The sequence below is a fragment of the Protopterus annectens genome, chromosome 3.part0, assembly GCF_019279795.1.
Source record: "Protopterus annectens isolate FY-2018-M chromosome 3.part0, PAN1.0, whole genome shotgun sequence".
In the NCBI taxonomy this organism is placed as follows: Eukaryota; Metazoa; Chordata; order Ceratodontiformes; family Protopteridae; genus Protopterus; species Protopterus annectens.
Window position 1 is genome coordinate 1683707026 of NC_056731.1, and position 16950 is coordinate 1683723975.

The 16950-nt window shown below is 42.5% G+C and overlaps 1 protein-coding gene across 2 annotated transcripts in view; it reads left to right on the top strand.

The window, feature by feature from the left end:
• The window catches only part of RALYL (RALY RNA binding protein like), a 1351009-nt gene that overhangs the window by 148830 nt on the left and 1185229 nt on the right, over window positions 1-16950 (top strand). The window lies entirely within an intron of this gene.

Here is a 16950-nt window from a genome sequence, read left to right on the forward strand (position 1 = left end):
GAAGTGTGTGTATGCACTGGTGTTTATATCAGTTTTTATGAGTGTGTAGACTTGTATGTGACACTATTATGAGTACTCTCACACCCTGTATACCCACCATTGCCATACCTCAAAAGGCCATGTGATGTTATTTACCTTGCAGGTACCTTGTAACACTTATCTCACTAATAGTCCTGTGCCACCTGCAATAATCGCATAATAGTGTGGGACCACAACGTGATGGGTAGGGGTTCCAAGCACAACACTGGCAACTGTGATCCTGTGCATGCACGTACGTGTGTGTGTCAGTGTGTGTATGTGTGTGTGTGTGTGTGCGTGTGTGTGTGCGTGTGTGTGTGTGTGTGTGTGTATGTGTGTGTGTGAACAGTTTTCTCTGTGTTTGGTCGACACAATTTTCATTGGGGGTTGAGGGCATTAGCAATCTAAGGTGTGTTCCACCCACCACACTTACCATTGTCCACTCTACTAGAGCTGATGTCAACCACCATAGACTTATGTACAACCCCTCAGCCCTATAAGCTGTGAGGCACATGCAAGAACTGTTACACAGACCTGGGAAATGTGTGCAAATACAACTATACCTCGGTAATGACATAGCCAATGTGTTACAACACTGCCATACCTCTCATTTGTGATGTCTGCAGGGTCACATCCTGCTGACACACAGACACCTGGAACACAAACAGAATACAGCATATGAGAACACATTGTCTTAGTATTACTAACACCAATAATGCATCATGGCTGAAAAAGTACCCACAAACTCTGATGTGTACCCATTACAAATGTCAGATGACAGCACCTTACACAGCATTAAATAGCAACACTCTACTAAAGTCACCCTGTGCATCAGACCCATATTAATTGGATTTACTGGCTGAGTCATTTTTTTGGATTATTGCTTCATTGTGTGGTGCCATATTAGCATGTACCTGCATCGATGGTATGGATGGCAGGGATGTGGCACAGGCATCATCATATGCATAGGGTGTTGTGTGGGTTTGCCAGAAGCCTGGGCTGGGCCATACGGTTGACATCATGTGTGTGTGTTTGGGTGGGTGTTCATTAAATGGGCTGTGCAGGGGTGGTGTGTGTGTGTGTGTGTGTGTGTGTGTGTGTGTGTGTGTGTGTGTGTGTGTGTGTGTGTGTGTGTGTGTGTGAGGAGGTGACTTGTATGATGGTGATGTGTGTGTGTTTATATGCACACAGTCACTCCATGTGGGTGCCCTACACAGGATATTCTGGACAGCTGTGGGCTGTACATGGCAGGGTGTACAGCTTACTGTCTCCAGCCATGGACATGGGAACTGGGCCTGCCAAGGGTATCACTGGCACCACCCGGGCCAGGTCCAGATGCAGTACTACTCCCCGATGGTGACTGCTGCCTGATGGATCCGCATCCCTGTTGGGACCAGCCAGGATGACGTGCCCATAGTCTGCTGCATCGTAGTGTAGAAACCACACCCCCTTCATTAGTGCTGGTGGTACTGCCAATATGGGAACGTGATGGTGCATGGCCATGTAGACCCTTAGCTGATTGTGGTGCTGCCCTTCATCCATGTGGCTGCTGGCCATCATCTTCCAAATGCTCAAGCACAGATATTCCATGGTTGAGGAGTGCCAAGGTCTCCCCCCACCATCTATCCATGACCTCAGTACGCTCATAGATGACTGCAGTGATTTCACGAATTTCATCATGGACACCAGGGATGTGCTCATCATGACCCTGTATATATGTCTGTTGTTACGTTCATTATATGCCTGTCCTCCATGATGGCCCAAAAATGCATCTGGTGACTGTTGCTGTAGCACTTGCAATAGGGGCATGACGGGCTGCAATCATCCTCCGAGCACCCCTCCCCATCTGCCTGTATTGGACCTCGCCAGCACTCTGGCTATGGCTAGTGCCTGCACCTTCACTTCCCATAGTCACCACAGCAGCCTGTTCCATGCCACCACCCATCAACTGTCAATTATCTTTGGCCACTGGTGACGGGGTTTGTGTGGGCATTGTGACTGTGCATGGATGGGGTTGACAATAGTGGGATGCCAACCGATGGCACAGATTCAGCCCCTGACAACCCCACTTGTGCCTCAATATGAGTAGCATCATGGTAAGAGTCTGCAGAGACACTGACATCAGAACCAGAGCGGGACAGACCGCAGCCACCATGTCTACCTGTGAGGGAAAAACAACATATGTAAATTACTATCGGCACTATAAGATTTGCAGGTGTATACACACACACACACACACACACACACACACACACACACACACACATACAGGTGAGGTGTCTCAAAGGTATTACACACATGCCACATTAGCCGACTGGGGGCATTCACAACACACAATCAGACAATAACATACACACTATGGCCAGACCCTCAGCATCATGCAGTGCAGCCCTTTCCAATTACTGTTACTACTAATATACACCTCTGGGATATGTGAGTGGTGTTAGTAGGTGATGGCCCATCACCTAGCACACACTGCACCCATGTAAATTATTGCTGTTCACCTGTATAGCACTTTGGCAACCCTACAGAACATACCTCCCAACTGTACAGGGTTTTGCTGAATGTCTACATGTGTGGCTCATATGTTTGGTCTGTTCCTCATAACTCCTCTGTTTGTCTGATACATTACTCGAGTGATCTCTAGACTGGTCCCACTAATTAATGTCCTAATTTGAGGTGCACTCTGCATAACCTGCCGTACATGTATGTTAAAACAAAGTCGGTTACCCAAACAACTTCCCAAGCTTACATTGGATATAGTAAGTATACACGCACCTGTTTCTGAAGAAATCTACGTTGAGTAGATGAAAGCACTTAACCTATTGATTATGTACTTCATTCAATAAAGGATTTGGATATTGTGGATCATGGTGTTTCGTTCAGGGGAGTATTTTGAACTTGTCTTTTGTACTGTCATTTTTGTATATCACAAATACCTGGCATTCTAATAGGTGTGTACACCATTTATATACACTGTATACCACTAATTTTTACAATATGACCCTAGTTCTGGGCCTTTGTTCCCCCATTTTTGTCAGTCTTTGTCCAGATGTCCTGCCATGACAGGTTGTGAGGTATGCTACAGATATGTGACATCTCCTGCAAATAGGTCCCTATGATGACCACCATTATGCAATGCAGTAAACACCACCACAGGTGAACATACAGATATTGCCAAATAGCTGAGTGTAACAGTTGTGTGCATGGTCACATGCATTAACTTTAGCATGCATTGGTACTGGTGAGTCACAACAGGAAAATCCCATACTTACTGACTTCAGGCTACTGTTCCATGTGCAGACCTGAGGGAACTTTGTAGCTGTGAGGGAGATGTATTGTCAGCAGATTCACATTAGATATTGGTACAAGATGAATGGTATGTTTCTGCACAGGTACAGTACACACTATGATATTACACAATTTGCTGTCCTTCACCATACACATACACTTGTGTGCATTACTAAACACAACCCACTATTCCATTTTGCACTGATATATACATCTAGATACTCTATGGAAGGCAGCTTAAATGCTACTTCATTAAATTGATGTGCACTTTGTCCTTACCTGGACACTCCTCACCTGTTGCCTGGGTGCCATCCACCTCCACTACTGCTGTTTTCCATGTTTGAGGTTGTGTGGGGGCTACCCCAATGTTGGCAAGGAGTCCCTCTGTCACCGTAAGTGGGGCCTGTGTGGCTGGCCCCCCACCGGTAGCAGTATGGCCCCTCACTGCAGCAGCAGCCCTTTGCCGGGCACTATGTATCAGGTCAGTTGATCTATGCCTGACCCAATCGAATGTGTGTCCATGGTGGCCCAAGATGTTCACTCTGTGGACAATCTCATCTCACATGGCAGTCCACTCACACAGATTTTACCAGATAGGGCCAGAAAAGATGTCATAGTTTAAAATTGCAGCTTCTGTGATGGCTGCTGTCTTTGCATCAGTGTAAGAGAGTTGCCATTGCATGGCACCTAGAAGACATAAACAGGAAAACACATCACAGGACCTCAGACATTTCCCAGAGTTCATTACACAGCCAGCACATGAATATGGACTATCATTAGCCACCACTTACAAACACATCATACCCCTGTACCTAGCAGCACTGTATGAACATGCATTGTACTCCTGGTCCTGATATGTCATGTTCCCCCAATGAGGGACAGTGCATTGCATAAACCACCATTCATCACTCACATCTGTGTTCCTTGCAGATGGTATGTCAATGGTGCTCTGGCTTTGCTTGCATACAGTATGTAATGGAGCTGGAAGCATATGCATGGGTTCATGTAGAATGCAGACAGGAATGTTATTAGGCCCTAAGGGGACTTGCTTTTGTTAACTCTGATTAGGTAATTTGCACCTGATCCATGGTAATGAGGGGAGGGGTGCGTGTGCTGTGCATGTCCACCTGTACTGATGGTAAGCCGGGGGAGGTGATGTTTTCCCTAAATCTGACTGGAGCAGGGTGGCTGTAGCTATGGTGTGTGTGTGTGTATGTACTTTGATTGACCACCATTACAGGGTGGGTTGTATTTTGCCTCTGAGACTGTAGACACATGTGAAGATGGCCTTGTGATTGCCATTAGTGGAAACTAAGGTTACACATGTGTGCAACATGTACAGTTTATTTACCTGACATTTTGCATCCCATGTCAGTTGTTATGATGCAGCCAAGTACACCTGCACATACATACATATGCACAGGTAATACCTGCTATACATTTCTATGCTGTGTCAGTATGGCACACTGTAATTACAGTCTTGCTGATCAGTCAGTCATGTCAACCTGTTAGGGCAGGACATCTGGAGGACACCGCACATACAAGGTGGGCTATGGGCCAAAATTAGTGACACTTTCTTTATATTGCTGTAACACACATACATCGTTTGATAGTACAGTAGCCTTTGCATTCACATAAATACCCTGGAGGATGTCTGATGCTTATATGGTAGGCAGAAAGGAGAAAGGCTAGGACTGTGGTAGTGAGGGTAGGAACTGTTAATGTTGTGAGTATGACTGGTATGGGGACAGAGCTAGCTGATACGATGGACAGAGGAAAGGTGGATATATTGTGTGTGCCACAGACCAGATGGAAGGGGTGTACAGCTGTGTTTATCAGAGTCAGGTACAACTAGTTCTATCATGGTGTGTATGGGAGGGGAACTGGTGTAGGGGTTAACCTGAAGGAAAATTATGCCAAGAGTGTTTGGAGAGGTGATAAGAGTGTTGGGTAGAGTGATGTTTAGGAGGCTGGGAATTGACGGTGTAATGATGGCAGCTATTAGTGCATATGCTCAACTAATTGTGTATGTGATGGATGAGAGAGACATGCTTTGGTGTATGTGGTTGGATGAAGTGGTGATGAGTGTACCCAAGGGTGAGAGAGTGGTGATTGAAGCAGATTTAAATGGGCATGTTGGTGAAGGGGACAGAGGGGATGCAGAAGTGATGGGTGGGTATGGTGTTAAGCAAAGGAATGCAGAAGGTGAGATAGTGGTGGAGTTTGCAAAAGTGGTTTGACATGGCTGTGGTGAATATGTAGTTTTACAAGACCGAGAAGCATAGGGTGGCATACAAGAGTGGAGGAAGATGCACACAGGTGGATTATCTCCTATGCAGGTGGGCCTGCTTGAAGGGGATTGGTAACTGTAAAGTGGAGACAGGTGAAAGTGTAGTTAGGCAGCATGAAATGTTGGTCTGTGGGATGTGTTGGTGATCAAGAAGTGATGGAGGACTGTGAGGGCAGCACCACAGATCAAATGGTGGATACTGAGAAAGGGTGATTGTGAGGCTGAGTTCAGGGAAGAGTTAAGACAGGCAGTGGGTGGCAGTGAAGAGTTAGCAAATATATGGGTAACTACATCTGAGCTAGTAAGAGAGATGAGTAGAACAGGGCTTGGTGTGACATCTGCACAGAGGAAAGAGGACAAGGAGACTTGGTGGCATGAGGAAGCACAGGAGAATATACAGAGAAAGTGGTTGGCCAAGGAGAAGTGGGATTGTCAGACAGATGAAGAAAGGAGACACATGTATAAGGAGATGGAGTGCATGGCAAAGAGGGTGGTGGGAATGGCTGAGGATGGGGCATCTGAAGGGTTGTATGTAAGCTTGGACACCAAGGATGGAGAATAGGACCTGTACCAATTGGCTAGACAGAGGCACGTAGCTAGGAAGGATGTGCAACAAATAAGACTGATAAAGGAAATGGTGGAGTGTACTCACAAACAAGAAGAGTGTGTCAAGCAGGTGGAAACAGTACTTTGATGAACAGTTGAATGAAGAGAATGAGAGAAAGAGAAGGTTGGATGATGTGGGTATTGTGAATCAGGATATGCAACAGATTGTCAAGGAGGAAGTAAGGATAGCTATGAAGAGGTTTAAGAATGGAAAAGCTATTGGACCAGATGACATACCTGTGGAAGCATGGAGGTGTTTAGGACAAATGCCAGTGGTCTTTTTACTAAATTGTTTGCTGTAATCTTGGAAAGTGAGAGGATGCGTGAGGTGTGGATAAATTGTGTGTGGGTACTGATTATGAGAACAAAGGTGATGTGCAGAGCTGTAGTAACTACAGAGAGATAAGACTGATCAGTCACAGCATGCGGTAATGGTGAAGGGTGGTGGAAGCTAGGTTGAGAAGGGAGGTGAGGAGTACTGGTCAGAAGTATGGTTTCATACCAGGAAAGAGCAGTACACATGCGATGTTTGCTGAGAGTGTTGATGGAGCTATACAGAGAAGGTCAGAAGTAGCTGTGTTGTGTCTTAATGGACTTAGAGACAGTATATGACAGGATGTCTAGAGAGGAGTTGTGGTATTGCATGAGGAGATCAGGAGTGGTGGAGGAATCCATAAGAATGCTACAGGATATGTAACAAGGCTAGTGTGACAGCAGTACGTTCTGCATTGAGAGTGACAGGTGCATTTAAGGTGGAGGTGGGAGTACATCAGGGATCAGCTATTAGCCCTTTCTTAATTGCAGTGGCGATGGACAGGTTGACAGACATGATCAGACAGGAGTCCCCGTAGACTGTGCTGTTTGTAGATGACATTGTGGTCTGTAGTGAGAGTAGGGAACAGGTTGTGGAGACCTTGGAGAGACGGAGGTATGGTCTAGAGTGGGTAGGAATGATGGTCAGCAGGACTAAGACAGAATATATGTGTGTAAATGGTAGGGAGTATAGAGGAATGGTGAGGATGCAGGGAATACACTTTGCAAAGGTGGATAGGTGTAAATACTTGGGAACAACAGTTCAGAGTAATGGCGAGTGTGGGGGAGAGGTGAAGACGAGAGTACAGGCAAGATGTTGGTGGTGAAGAAGAGTGTCAGGAGTGATTTGTGACAGATGAGTACCATTGAGAGTGATAGGGAATGTCTACAAGAGGGTAATGAGACCAGTTATGTCATATGGGTTGGAGACATTGGCACTGAAAAAAAAGGCACTAGTCAGAGCTGGAAGTAGCAGAATTAATGATGTTAAGATGGGCACTGGGTGTGATGATGGTGTACAAGATTAGGAATATGTATGTAAGGGGGTCAGCCCAGGTTGGACAGCTTGGGGACAAAACCAGAGAGTGGCAGGATCATGTTGGTTTGGACAGGTGATGAGGAGGTATGCTGAGTATATTTGGGAAAAGATGAGGCTACCAGGTAAAAGGAAAAAAGGAAGACTTTAGATAAGGTGTATGTGTGTGGTAATAGTGGGCATGCAGGTGGTTGGTGTGACAGAGCAAGATGCAGAGGACTGGAAGACATGGAGACAGATGATCTGCTGTGGCGACCACTAACGTTTACAGTCAAAAAAGAGAAGGTGATGTTGTAATGTCAGTGTTCACAGGTTTACAATTATTTGCCAGACATAACACAACTCTTCATAACATAACTACAAATATGAGGTGCACATATGGTCAGTGTGCATAACACTGGACAGTTGAATGGTATGAGGTCAGTATATCACATGCAGTTCAACACACAGCTGTGACAGTATTTCAGTATGCAAACACCCTGTATAGGTCCATCACATGTCTGAGACAAACATGTATATCATATTTGTATTCACAGTTAACATATGGATATCTGCAACATCCCAGTAACTGTCCTAGCAGTGTCACAGTCAGTACTGTGCAACACACACTCCAGTAGTGGTCATATGTGAGCCATCCTTTCCTGGAGTGACTCAGGGCCCTTAGCTGTGTTCTATGTCACTCCAGACAGACACAGATGCTATGGCCATAGGTTCTGTTCAGAAATATATCAGTACAGCATGTGTTGTTTAGACATAATTTTTTTAACTTATTTTCCATGTTTACATACCCCTACTACATTCCACTGCATGCTTAATTGTTTGACATACCTGTGTTTCTTTTTTTGGTTCAGTTGGTATAATCCATCGGTTTCAGTGTGTCTGTCTGTCTGTTTGTCTCTCTCTCTCTCTCTAAGATATATGCAGGATATAGATCTGTTTTGTATAGGCAACAGTTTGGCTTTTGTAGGTAGTGCTCATGTGCAGCTGATGGCCTGTGCACCAGTTGGAGTCCCCCACTTGCTAATTCCATGTAAAACAGCTTTGGTATCATTCCCATACGCATCAGCATGGAAACACACTCCTATAACTGAGTACTTCATGTTGGCATTGCCCCTTTTCCTTGCTTGTGAGGAGGACTTCATGGAGGTGTGTGACAAACAGCATCACAGAGGGTAGTTGAAAATACTTCTTACAACAAACACTGTGGAGATTGCCCAACAAACTGGGGGAGAATGTTCCAGACATAGGGACAGAAAGTAAGTATTGCTGCTATACAGTTGAAGTAATGCTAATTTGAAAGGGTTTAGGTGGATATGGCTGCTCTGCATGAATTTTAAGTCTGTTAGTGTTATGTGGTTGACATAACTCTCAACTGTAGGGCTATCCACAGACTGTCCAGAGTTTGGACTGTTATATTTGGTGTGTGTGTTACTCACACATTTTGTGCCCTTGGAAATTCAGTAGCATACTCTGAGGATTGCAGTAGTAAATGGTAACATTCATGTGTGTTTCTGACTTCATATCCCTCAGAACAGATATGTTACAACAACCCTGTTACAACAGCAACTTTCTCAGTTTATAACAGCAATATGTCAATAATGCCCCTGTGTTTGGGCCTCTGCCCCCCCCCCAAGTATGTCAGGCTTTGTCCAGATGTCATGTAGCAAGAGATGGATAATAGGTATAGTATATCATTATATAGTGACTTCATTCCTGATATCATCCCAGTGATGTATCAGACTGCCAGACATGTTATGTGTAGGAGGCCTTATATTTAAGGACAAAGCCTAGATGTTCAGTTGTGGGGACTGTGCATTTCTGGCAATTGTTGACAGACTGTCAGGATTGTGTAGCAGTGTATTGTGAATGTGGTATTTGGCCTGTGTAGGGAGGGGGGTAGATGTAAGTGTTATGGGTCATTTTCTACCTTACTTTGCATACTGCTCCAGTTTCTGGTGCTCTATCAGCTCTATATGTTTGTAGGGACAGACTGACACATGTCCCATACCACAGTCAGGCGTCAGACTACACTATGAATTGGGCCAATATATATAGGGGTAGTGTGTGAGTGGCAAATACGTTGTGATTTTGTTCATACAGTTCATATATTCTACTGTTCATGTGGCTTACCAGTATGTCACTTTGAATGTGGTGAGATTTGTTATGTGTATGCACTTTTGACACTGGTTTCTGTTTGTCAGTGCTGTTACATCCCTGTCGTGTCTAATATATTTGCAATTACATGTGTATTCCCCCATAGCAAAATTGAGTTAGTGTTGTGTCAGTCTGCCTGTAGTTTAGACAGGGCTTGGTGACATGCCTAGCAGCTCAGTGTAGTTTCCCTACTGTGACGTTATGTCCAGATATTTATCAGATGTTCAGTTGTGTATTTCTGAAAGCAAACAGGAACTTCCTGTTTAAGCACTTTTGAGACAAAAGCACTTATACCTGTGCATATTAAAGTGGATTTTTGGATTTTACAGCTGTTTCCTGCCTTTTGTGACTTCGTACACTTGTGGTTGTATATTTCTGATGATGTGAAGATTTATGTCAGTAACTAGTGGGGAGTAATTTGGTTTTGGGCATGGGCTATTCCAGTCAATATATGTTACAACACACAGGAGGGTGTTACTGTATCCACTGTGTCACCTTATCTACTCCAGTATTTGGGATATGTTCCCAGTGTCATGGCTTTACCATCCCCCTTTGTCAGGCTTGGTCCAGATTTGTTGCACTAAGAGGTTCTGAGCATACCTCTTGACTGGCCATATTGGTTCAGACTGTCCAGGTTTATTGCTCATATTTCTGGACTGTTCCACAGAATCATTATTTTCATTTCTGTCGTAAATCACTGTGATGACGTGAGGATTTCTGTCAGTAAATGATCACATACATTTCAGTTTCAGAACTAACATCCTTCTGAACATGTATGCTGACACAAACCCTGTTAATCTAGCAACATTCTACATTTATAACTGCAGTACGTACATTATGTCCCTAGTCTTGGCTCATTGCTCCCCCTCCCCATTTTGACAGCCTTTGTCCAGAATTCATGGACTAAGAGGTGGAGAGGTATGGTGCTGGGTATGACTCCACTACATGTTATGAGCATATATATACATATACACACATATATATATATATATATATATATATATATATATATATATATATATATATATATATATATATATATATATATATATATATATATATATATATATATATATATATATATATATATATATATATATATATATATATATATATATATATATATATATATATATATATATATATACATATTCCTTTTTTTGATATCCATACTTATATTTATATAACTATATATGTATATATTCTGTATGTATTTGTTTTATATGTATAGCTCCATATATCTGATGTATATACTTTTTCACATTTATCTATCACCATACACATCTATATTTGTATATTTATATATACTAAACATGGCTGATTCCACAGTGTTTGTTCCCTAGCATTCTATACCTGTATATTTGAAAAAGCAACACTCCGTATTACAACTCAGATGATGTAGTGGTGCATTGCTCTGACTATGGTGTACAAGGTTCTGGGTTCAATACCTGGCAGGGCTGATTATTTTGTTGCTGGGCAGAACAGTGGCTGATGGATACAGAGTGATTAAGGCACTTTTAAGCAATTGTAAGTGGGTTTGCACAATGGTAAGTGATGCCAACACATGGTTAAATGGGAAACTGCTTTTTTGTGTAGGCATCACTTAGCATCATGCAAACTTGCTTACTGCCACTTGCTGCTGCTTGCTCCCGCTTACCCCCATGACCATTTCTTTAAAAGAAAAGAAAAAAGGGGTGATAGGAAAGTGGTGAAAAAGGGGGCATGCAGAGGGAAAACAATATGAAAGATAGCTAGGGATGTGCAGGATGGGTGTAGGGAAGGTCCATAGCTGTCCATTTCTGATACAGCAACAGCTGTGCATTTGTACAGAATTTGGATGTGAATGTGGCCACTCAAATCCCCTGAGAGAGGGGTGAGGACAACAGTAATGTGTTGTTAAGCCAATTAGATGAGATTACACGTGTCCAGTGGACAGGTGTGCAAAATAGCTATGTATGGGGAAACAGATTGCCCTTCTTTTTTTTTTTTTTTTTTTTTTATAAGGTGAGAGTCAGATGTTGGGGAAGGATAGTAGGCACATTTGGGGAGGTAAGTTGGGTAGGAAGACAGCCAAGACATCTGACAGGGCCAGTATACAACACATGTGGTGGTAAACACCTTGGATGGGGAGGATGGTTGGGAATCAGATGCACATGAGCCCCCATATGGTTACAGTGTGACTGAGTTCCCCACCCATGGGCAGTCACCACTGCACTTTCACAGCCTCAAATTTGGCTATGCTGGGGGCTGCACAGGAAGAGCAGGCTGACCCTCAAGATGTGCCAGGAGTCCCTCATGCTGGCACTGCTGATCATCATATTCTGAATGGAGGACGCTGCACACCAAACCCCAGATCTGACTGCAGGTGTTGGTCTCCTCTCCACACCCCTCCCAGGGGAGCAGACGAGCCCCGTCCCCTGAGGTGGTTCCACCCAAAGGTGGTACAGGACCAATGGAAGAGGAAGGCCTGGGTTAAATCCCAGACATGCTGGGGCCTAGTGCCATGGCCAGATGAGACGGGACAGATGGATCTGCCAGGATTTGCCTTCCCAGACATGTTATGGTGTTTCAGTTTAAAAAATATGTTGGTTAGTCAAGAACAGCACATTTCAGGATTAGCTATAACAGCATGCATGAGTGTTCCAATTGACCCCATAAAATAGAATTGAAACAGTTGCATAACAAACAGAACACTTGCATATATGGAACCATAATAAGCGTTATAACAGCATGCAAGTTACATTGATAGCAACAGGCCACCAATGATAGTATTTGAACAGGGAACATTAATATTCAAATGGTTCAATATTTCTATAACAATAGGACACATGTCCCAACAGTATGTTTGGAGATGAACATACCCATTTAATGTGTATGAGGTATTGGTGTCACCCTACGGTGAGGGAGAATGAGAGAGATCAATTGACAACTATCTAGTCTTCAGTTTTCAACAACTGTACAGATCATTACTCTACTCATTACTCTCCATGGCTGACCTCACTGTATATCTACCTATGGCCTTGGGATGGACAGTGGGATTGTTGTGAACAGTGTATTGCTTAAGCCTTCTTACAGCTAATAGACCCATTTCCTTACTTGGCAGACCTGTTGCAGAAATATGTGTTAATACTACCTGACTGTTTCTACACATATTCACATCTTCACAGTTACATATGTGACACTGACAGGAGTGCCCGGCACTCATGCTTGGGGGTGTGGTACTGACATACTCCACCAGGGTTTCTATCTGTCTCCCTGGTTATTAGTAGCAGTGACCATTAGCCGTGACAGCATGACACTTGAGGGACATGTATCGGAGCAAAGTGCTTGGTGTATGTACTTATCCTGCTGTCATTTGCAGCCTTGGGGTTGGACAGTGGATATGTTGAACACAGAGTATGTTGGTAAAGCCTTCTTACAGCTATTACAAACATTTTCTTACCTCGCAGACCTGTGGAGGTAATTTATGTTAATACTACCTGACTGTTTATTCAAATATTCACATATTCTTGTTTGACAATATGCATTCAGTGTACTGCCATTGCCAAGATTCGAACAGTGCCTTTTTGTGTAAAAAGGTACACCATAGCTGTATTTAATCACAATGAGCCACTGAGGAACTACTGACTGATACTTGACTTTTTTCCCTAGTACTCTCTGGTTTGCACAATCTGACCTTGTAGTTAGACAAATACCCTAGTTAATGACAACTGTACTGCAATTTTCAGACAACAGATATGTGTTAAGTTTTCAGTAATAGTTGCACAAAACAGTTGTTTTCTACCAGAAACACATAACTATGCAGACCTTGTACACATTTCTATTCCTACCACAACATGACAAAATAAACATAACAGTCTGAGGGGTTTATTTTTATTCAGTGCTATAGAGACCTTTATTCACCTGATAGTCCTTTATTCATTACACATAGTACACAGTTTACCTACTAGTTGTTGACAATGTACTACTTTCTATTTATTTACCCTGAACAATGCAAGCTAAATATTTACTCACCAGCCTCCTGGCACAGCTTTAGCAGCCTGCTGGCATGTGCATCTATATTTGCAGCCCTCTCATCTGCAGCTGTGCAGGAGATAAATACACATTTATGTATACCTATTGATTACATACTCAGGCTGTTCTTTGCAGAACACTAATTGATACTGATACTTACACACTTCAGGGACATTCCGTGACTGTGCATCTGGGATCCACTGGTCCAAGAGATCCCTCTTCCTATGCTTCAGGTCAGCGTAATGGTGCCGGACCTGCTCACCAGTCCGAGGGATACCAGTAGCACTGATGAGGTCATGTGCGAGATGCTCCCAGTCCTCTGCTTTGTATTGGGAGCCCTGCTACTGGTTCTGCAGCAGTCTCCCTTCTTGGTTTTTACAAGGAGTCCAACTATGACCCTGAACTCCTCAATGCCCCAGCGCTGCGCCCAGAAATGTGCACCTTCACCAACACCAGCCATAGTGCCTGCAGTGATCAGCTACAACTATTTATGGTAGTATTACTGCCTGCAGGATTGGCCAATTTTGAATATGCTAAGCAAAGCTAAGCAACACGCAAAACTGCTTAGCTAAAATAAGCATTGCTTAAAGTGGCAGATGCTAGGCACTGTTTACCAGTGCGCAAATCCGTTTAACTACTCTAATTATTGCTAAACATTTAGATTTAAGCAATGCTTACACTAGCTAAGCATAGCTGAGCAAAATGTAGCATTGTTCAGCTTTCATTTTATAGATTGTGGGGTTGATTCCCTATTAATGATATCTTATGATATGTATGTTTTCCTTCCATAGCATCCTCCTATGTGCTTTCATTGCATTATATTCTTCTGTGGCTATACTGTATGGGACACTTGTGTTTATATGTGGGTTTCACATCTGTACTACACTGATTCCTCACATTTGGACCTGCTACACTACCCTGGTTAACAAATGTTTATTATTTACTACCTATTTATGAAAAAAAGATATTTTAGTGCTGCTTTCACATATAAAAATGAATAGACTACATTGTGGCTTGAACCATAAATGACTGCATGCTAAGCAAAAGCTGTAACTACTATGCAATCTCACTTTGGGAAGCTTGGCTGTATATTTATATTTATCTCCTTCAGATGTTTAAGATATGCTGAACACAGCTGCGGGACATGCACACCTACTCAGCTACGCTTACACCTTAGTAGGAACGGGGGAAAAAGTTATATTTGTTTTATTTGTCTTTGTTTAGGGATATGCACATAGCTAACAGTCACACCTGTCAACCTCTTAGAGCATAATATATGGACAAAGCCTAACATGATGGAGGGACAAAGAGGGACAGATTTTAAATATTGCTCTTAAAAAACTTAGAAAGTTGATAGAATAATAGGTTTTGCATTAGCCATGCCTTTTTTGAAGGATGTGGAGTCTTAGACTCAAATGTTTGTTATTATGTTATGACTTCCATCCTCAGCTTTTTGACAGATGAGTATGGATTTTAGAACGAACACACCTAACATATGTGGCAAAACTCTGCTTTCTGCAAATATCTGTACAGCTGAGAGGTATGCAAGTGTCTGCGAATACTGTTTTTGTTTACAAAGTGCCAAATGGCACTTCCTGAGTGTAGGGGGCATGTTTACTGTATGAGCACTGCTTGGACATGCCCCCTGCACTCATTTATGACTCATGTCCATGCAGGTTATACAGCAGCGTGCCTTCATGAATATGCAAGGTGCACTGTTGATCCACTCCATGCAAGAAATAAACATTCTTGCACGGAGCCTTCATGAATCCCAGGGTAGGACTTTCAGATCTGCATGTTTGCACCATTCACCTTTCTCAACCTTAAAGGGTTAATGTGAGTGTCTTCCTTTAGAGATTTTTTTCCCATTTACAGTTTATTTATTTATTTTGACAGTATGACTTGCTATGATAAACAAGGGTTGCTAGACATTTCTGCAAATGTTTTGCTTTCTCCACAGATTTACTTTGAATTTTATTCCAAAACATTAGATTTTTACATTTAATGTTTAGCTCAAGAATAGAATCATACTGTTCATTCAGTTTCCAGTACAACATTTTCTTATCTTCCTGCAACATGTTGATCATTATTATTAACCACCCTTTTTCCCAGTTTTTACATGGAACCGGGATGTTGCGCCAGCTGTCACCATTGCTCTCAATTAAGTGCCAATCTCCTGCATTTATTGACAGTTATACCTGACCAACACAGTTCTTCTATAACCCTTTGAAATGTTGGGATCCACTGCAGCAAGTCCTGTAATACTGAGACTGAATAGTGAAACAACCAGATTTACATTTATTACATCCAAGATGGCCATTTATTGGACTATTCCCTTTCTTCGAGGTATGGTGATCTCAGAGGTAGAATATATAACCCCCAAGATCGCAGTGCAGCAGAAGAATGATGTTCCATATTCTTTTACACTGGCACTAGAATGCTTATTCTCCAATCATCTTGTACACTGGCACTAGAATGCTTATTGTCCAATCATCTTGTATACTGGCAATAGAATGCTTATTATCCAGTCATCTTGTACACTGGCACTAGAATGCTTATTATCCAGTCATCTTGTACACTGGCACTAGAATGCTTATTCTCCAATCATCTTGTACACTGGCACTAGAATGTTTATTGTCCAATCATCTTGTACACTGGCACTAGAATGCTTATTGTCCAATCATCTTGTACACTGGCACTAAAATGCTTATTGTCCAATCATCTTGTACAGTGGCACTAGAATGCTTATTGTCCAATCATCTTGTACACTGGCACTAGACTACTTATTCTTCAATCATCTTGAACACTGGCATTATTCTCAAATCATCTGAGATGTGCCTTTCTCTCCATACTGCTACGAGTACCCTCTCGAGCCATTTCTCCCCTAAATCATCCAGCATCTTTTTTTTAAACACCTTTATTGAATTATTACTTGTGATGTAGGCAAATTTAAATTTATATAAAAGCAATCAAAATGTTTTAACAAGTTCACATTTACAGAATATTATACTTCACATATATTGCTAGATATCATATAAACTAAGGAATATTATGTAAATTATTCAGTTCCTGCTGTTTTTTTTAAACTAGAAACATCTTTATTAAACCATCACCTATGACATAAGAAATCATGCATTTCTATAAATGAAAACAATCCACACTGGCAGAATCCTAGCTGCAAGCATTTTACATCATAAACCATACTGACACATTCCCAGTTGCAAACATT